Source organism: Scylla paramamosain, chromosome 3 (assembly GCF_035594125.1).
Source record: "Scylla paramamosain isolate STU-SP2022 chromosome 3, ASM3559412v1, whole genome shotgun sequence".
In the NCBI taxonomy this organism is placed as follows: Eukaryota; Metazoa; Arthropoda; class Malacostraca; order Decapoda; family Portunidae; genus Scylla; species Scylla paramamosain.
In genome coordinates, this window is record NC_087153.1 from 10,495,765 (window position 1) to 10,502,500 (window position 6,736).

The 6,736-nt window shown below is 44.3% G+C and overlaps 1 long non-coding RNA gene across 2 annotated transcripts in view; it reads left to right on the forward strand.

Annotated features, from left to right (window-relative positions):
• The first annotated feature begins 2,187 nt into the window (after positions 1-2,187).
• LOC135090173 (uncharacterized) overlaps positions 2,188-6,736 on the forward strand; it is a 115,036-nt gene continuing 110,487 nt past the window's right edge. For both annotated transcript variants that reach the window (XR_010261806.1, XR_010261807.1), the window contains exon 1: positions 2,188-2,685. This is a non-coding gene — a long non-coding RNA (uncharacterized LOC135090173). The remainder of the gene's footprint in view (positions 2,686-6,736) is intronic.

Consider the following 6,736-nt stretch of genomic DNA (forward strand, 5'->3'; position numbering starts at 1 on the left):
AGAGAGAGAGAGAGAGAGAGAGAGAGAGAGAGAGAGAGAGAGAGGCAAGGATGCGAGGCTCTTGCTTCCCTCGCGTCTTGCAAGCTTACAATTGGATCCCTTTTATAAAGAAAATCTCATCAGGAAATTGCATCCGAACACACTCCATCGGTAATGCTATCAGGTGGGAATTTTTCATGCTTAAATTGGCTCTTTTTCAGGTGCGGTGAGGCTGGAAGAGCAAGGCGACGCGAGACGATGCGAGTCGAGGCGAGGGGAGGCGAGGGCAGGAGAGGCGAGGCGAAAGCGAGATGGGACAAAGAGGAGTAGGTGTATAGATTATTTGTGTAGGTGTTTGTGTCCGTGTGTATTGAGTGAGAGCTTGTATACCTGTGATGTGTATTCAGCAAGGTATTTCACGTCTTTTTGATGTCGGTAGGTAAAGCTTTACGTAAAATTGCTCATATACCTTGTTTATTTTATGTTATTGGTATTGAAATTAGTTCCTCCTCTTCTTATTGTTGTTGTTGTTGTTCTTGTTGCTGTTGTTGTTGTTGTTTCTATCCTCCTCCTCTTCCTTCTCCTCTATTTTGTAAAGAATTTCTAGTTGGTTATGTTACATTATATTATGATAGGCAGAAAAATGCCATGGTGATGTTTGTAAAAATATGGTGTATGATTTTAGACTTATCAAAAAAATGGCTTCGTCCCAGAAAAATAATTACCTGACATTGCTCTTCTCTCTCTCTCTTTCTCTCTCTCTCTCTCTCTCTCTCTCTCTCTCTCTCTCTCTCTCTCTCTCTGCTTCTTCCTTCCTCCCCATCCCCTCCGGTAAACTTTTTCCATCAGTAACACTTCACGGACCAAAAGTAATGCAATAAAACTACTGGATTCGTGGCTGCAGTCAAATCCTTCCTGAGTCACTGCGTGCCAAACACTTCACGGGGCAGAGGCAGCGCTGGGAGGTGGCGGGGCAGTGAACACGGGATCTGGTTAGGGGATAGCAACTATCATATGCACGTCCTGGTGTTTGTATGTGTTTTTCCAATCTCCCCCTTCTCTCTCTCTCTCTCTCTCTCTCTCTCTCTCTCTCTCTCTCTCTCTCTCTCTCTCTCTCTCTCTCTCTCTCTCTCATAACCACCGCTGTTACCTCTCCGTAAAAATTCCGAGTCTTTTCTCCAGTACCGAGAAATTGCAGTTTGTACAGTTGATATTGGATGTCTTTCGGAGGGTGTCTCTCTCTCTCTCTCTCTCTCTCTCTCTCTCTCTCTCTCTCTCTCTCTCTCTCTCTCTCTGACAACGTTTCATACTCTGTTCTCCCCTCATCACATTCCCACGATGGTTACTTCAGTATTCCTGTGATACACTCGTCTAGGAACTCCTTGAGACACGGGGTATTTTTCCATCCCTCTGACCGTGACCGTATTTGGTATCGTTTGGGCATCTTATCTCGAGAAACTTGAATGAATTACAAACACTCGTTGAGAAGTTATTGGTGTTTTAAAGGATGTTTTTTCATGATTCTATGGTTATTTTAATAAAGGATCTTGCAATATTAGTGGGGAAAAAAATATCATGGGAGCTCGATAATTAATCTCTTAGTGTCTTATGAATAGCTCTTATGAGATCCCATAGCGTTTGAAAGCCTGGTAAGATGTTTGAGTGATGTACGTACGTTTTGCGAGGAAGTTTCTCGTTCAAAATCGACAGAGAGAGAGAGAGAGAGAGAGAGAGAGAGAGAGAGAGAGAGAGAGAGAGAGAGAGAGAGAGAGAGAGAGAGAGAGTACAAGAAAGGCTTATGAGCGAAAAGAAAAAAAAAGAAAAAAAATGTTTCATGTCTCTTTAGATAAGTTGGTGGCTCCTTGGCTCTTTGACAGTAGCTTGAACATGCACTGTGCTTTGATAGAAGGTGAGTGTGCTCCTGTACTAAACTGATGACGACGCACACCTTCCATTACTCTGTTGAAAGTCGCGCAAATGATTATCCATCTTTATTTTTCTTTTCTTTTCTTGTTCTTTTTTTTTTCTTTTTAATGTCTGTGGGAAATCTGAGTGTATCGGTGTGTTGTACGTGTCTCATATAAAAGACGCGCCCAGGAGTGTGTGGGTGTCTGGTAGGGCGGTGACTGGCTGTGGCCTTGTTCGAATGCGTGGTTGACTTGAACACATGTCGTAACATCAACACACGGATTACTTAGTCCAGGCTTCGACACTTCTGCTTGAATGCCGCTAAACTTTTGGCATGAATCAGGACCAGGCTTAAAGGATCTTTGTTCTGAAATGTGGGCGTTGTTATGCTGATGGTGTTATGGGTAGCCGAGTGTTGTGTCAGGACGACTTTGCTTGGTTATCTACATCTTTGCTGGGGTGATCTATTCATGTGGAAGAACATATTTTCTCCTTTTTAAATGCCACATAACCGGATAGCAACAGAGTAATGGGAACAACTGAATGACCGTCGCAAACTATCATAATTGCGGGCATGACGGGAGGAAGCAGATGGCCACCAGAGGGCAGAGCTGCAGACAGTGAGCACTGTCCGTGACGTAGTGGTGTTAGGTGGACGCGTGTGTTTCCCTCTGTTTCCGGGGGAAGTTTCTGATATTTACTATACTGTCTTCAATATTGACTTACCTGGCTGACGGCGGGACGTGCCATGGCCTCCCTCGCCTGCAGGAAGGACGTGAGAGGCGCAGCAGAGCACAGGTAAGCTTGGCAACAAATGTGGATCCCTTCCTGCCGTTCTTAAGCGCCGGCCGAAGTAGCCATGTTGGATTACACGAGAATTCACTTAAAAAAAAAAAAACAATGTAGGATACTTGAGTGATGTACAATCTTGGATGGAAGTTTCCCTTTAGAGAGCCATAGGAAACGATAGGAAAGTTTGAGTTAGGAAAATGGTTTGCGTTATTATGTACTCGTATATCACTATGAATATCACTACAAGGGTATGTAGTCAACAGTAGTGTCAATGCCAAGTTACCTTTGAAGCATGATATTAACGCGAAATTGAGGTGACTTGTAACGGGATGCAACACAGAGCAGCGGGTGTGTGGGTGCCTGGCCTAGTCTGCTCCGAGCCACCACCACCCAGGCACTGCTCACTTTGGGATAATACCTCGTGACACTCTTGTGCTTTCCTGCATTGTTACTTTCCTGGATTCGCTTTCTTCCTTAGCAAACAATAAGATGTCTGTCCGGTTACCCTCCCACCGACCTCCTCCCTTCCTTCCATCTCCACCCCCTTCACCGGCTGTGCTTCCCTCTCTCTCCCGCCACCTCCCACAGTAACCACTCGTTCGGCTCCCTCTCTCCCTCTTTTTCCCCCCGCTTCTCTCCCCCTCCTCCTTCTCTTCATCCTCCTATTCTATTCATAGTTTCGTCCGTTTTTCTGTTCTGCCTTAAATAACCTTCAGATACTTATTATTATTCAATGTAGTTACTCTCTCTCTCTCTCTCTCTCTCTCTCTCTCTCTCTCTCTCTCTCTCTCTCTCTCTCTCTCTCTCTCTCTCTTAATTCATAGTATACTTATTCTCCCTCCTCCTCCTCGCCGTACTCCTCTTCATTCATAGTATACTTATTCTCCCTCCTCCTCCTCGCCGTACTCCTCTTCATTCATAGTATACTTATTCTCCCTCCTCCTCCTCGCCGTACTCCTCTTCCTTCTCCTCCTCGTACTCCTCTTCCTTCTTCTTCTCCTTCTCCTCCTCCTCCTCTTCATCGTCGTTGTCCTCTTTACTCTTGCTCCTCTTCGGTAACCATCCTCCCCCATCCTCTTATCCCTCCCTCCTCCTCCTCCTCCTCCTCCTCCTCCTCCTGCGCGAAGCATCATCTGGAGAACTTGCAACAAAGATTTCCATTTGCATGAGGATCGCGCGGTGCAAGACCCTGCCTGGCCTGATAAGAGGGTTTTGCTTTAATTTTTATTTGCCTGAAGGGGACGACACCGAAGAGCGTTTATCCTGCGCTGAAATGGCTGTCTGTGATTACCCTCGCCTCCCTCCCCTCTCTAGTTTCTCTTCTCTCCATTTTTTTTTCTCTCTGCTTCTCGTCTTCCCTTCTTTCTCCTACCTTTCTCCTACTTCGCATTGCCACGGTGTTTCTGCTTTACTTTTGTGTTTGTTTGTTTGTCACTTTGTCTGTCTGTCTGTCTCTGTCTCTATGCACATCTTTCCTGTATAATACATTCCTAACATAAGCTAATCACATCCTCGTACAAGTTTGTCCCCTTCCACGTATGATTCCCCTATTCTTCCAATCATCTTTCTTCCTCATAGCACGTGACTTCACCCTCGTCACACCTGACACTTTTCTACAGGCACACCCTTATATCCAACTCCTTGACATCCCCCTTGACTTCCTTGTATCCCTGTAACAACTCCCTGACACTCACTCTTGGTAACTAGACATCACCCTTGCTCCTGCCCAACGCCTGCCTGCTCGCCTCCCAGCCCTGTGCCTCCTAACAAGGGCACCGCGTTGTTATGGTAACCACTAAATGGCTTAGTCAGTAGTGTACGAGATGGGGGCGTCGACACCTGGCGGCGGCTGTCAGTCGACTGGGGGTTAATTATATTTGTGTGTGTGTGTGTGTGTGTGTTATAAAAGGAATAGAAATGTTTGTGTGTACATACTGGTACAAACACACACACACACACACACACACACACACACACACACACACACACACACACACACACACACACACACACACACACACACCTTTGTATGATTATGCATAAATAAACACATTTACATAAACATGAATTATGCTTGCACACACTCACAAAGACACGCACGCAGCCGCACGCACGCATGCGCACGCACACATGCCACTAATTTAATGCAATGCCCATGGCATATTCACTTGCATAGTGCAAGTGCTGGCCTAATAGGAACATGCAAATTGAATTACGGAGAGAGAGAGAGAGAGAGAGAGAGAGAGAGAGAGAGAGAGAGAGAGAGAGAGAGAGAGAGAGAGAGAGAGAGTGTGTGTGTTAAATGTTGACACACACACACACACACACACACACACAGAGAGAGAGAGAGAGAGAGAGAGAGAGAGAGAGAGAGAGAGAGAGAGAGAGAGAGAGAGAGAGAGAGAGAGAGTGTGTGTTAAATGTTGACACACACACACACACACACACAGAGAGAGAGAGAGAGAGAGAGAGAGAGAGAGAGAGAGAGAGAGAGAGAGAGAGAGAGAGAGAGAGTTTATAATAAGGACACATGAATCCAATTATAAAATGATCGTTTTCATCACAAACCCTCCCTCTCTCCACCCTTCCTCTATCCTCTCCTCCAGCCTTCCTCCCTCCCTCCACAGTGCCACGCCCTTACAATCTCTCTACACACATCCATCTCAACTCTCATCAACCATCCATTCCATCACCATCATCACAGCTCTCATCAACCACCCCTGCCTCATCCAACACACTGATGAGTACTGATGAAATGCACGAGGGGTGGGTATGTCAGCTGGCCCTCGTGTCTGTGGCTCTGGGCTGGCTGGATGGGAGGTAATGGACTTGAGTTTACAGCGTGTTCTGGTTGTATATGAAGGGAGGGAGAGATGACTGTATGAATGGATGAATGAGGGAAAGTAGGCGTAGAAAATGAGGGATAGAAGGAATGGATGAATGGATTAATGAGGGAAAGAAGTAAAAAAATGAGTGAATGAATGAGGTATATAAGATAGTGTTGTTGTAGATGAAGATGAAGAAAGGGGTGGATGAATGGATGGATGAGGAAAAAAAGGTGGTGTTTTTGTATTAGCAGGTGAAGGAAAGGAGGGAGAGAAGGCCTGGTTAAATGAATGAATGCCTTAATGGTCTTAAGTGTTGTGTTTGTTGATGAAGAAAATGGAGGAGGGAAGGATTAAACGAATGGATACATGAGGAAAAGGAGAGAGAGAGAGTTATTGGTGTTGTAGATGGAGAAAATGAGGGAAGGAAAAACCAGATGAACGGATGCATGAAGAAAAAAAAAAAAAAGGATGAGGAAGATGGAATAAAAGACTGTTTATTTCATGCACAAGGGAGGCAGACCATGGGGAAAAAAAGGTCAGTAAAAAAGACACGTTAATTATCTCTCCCCTTCCTCGACAGAAAAAAAAAAAAACTACAAAGGAAGAAGCAGTGTAGGTATGGAGATGTCTTGAAACTTCCCCCTTTAATAGTTCATTCACTGCTATCTGGTACATTTGCCCTTACATACTAGCCACGCTTGCACATTTCATCTCGTACAGCAATCTCCAAACTTCACATCGACTAGAAATGGCAAAATATATTCTTTTTCATCCATTTCTTTCTTCTAGATTTTATACATTGCTTTTAGTACTGTGAATTATTGCATATCGAAGTGAAAGGGTCAGTTAAACAAGGTCAAGTCGTAGGAAGGAGGAAATACAGATTCAGGCAGAGTGTTACAGAGTTGGATCTTGTCTATGTCTGAACCATACATGTTTTCCTGGTGTATAAGTGGAAATGTTCTGGTTCACAGTGTATATTGCAGCGAATTTATGCTCTTTAACTTGATTTATTGCATTTTTTTTTCAATCATTCGTTCTGCTTAACCATATTACTTCATTCTTTTCTCCCGCTTTCTCGCCACACTCCTTTTTTAATGTTTATTTCCTTCACGCTTTAATTTGTATTCTGTTTAACTCTATTATTTCATCTTTTGTTTGTTTTTTTCCTCACCGCTTTTCTTCTTTCCTTTGTTACATTTTTTTTTTCAAGGGTGGTGTTATTCAGG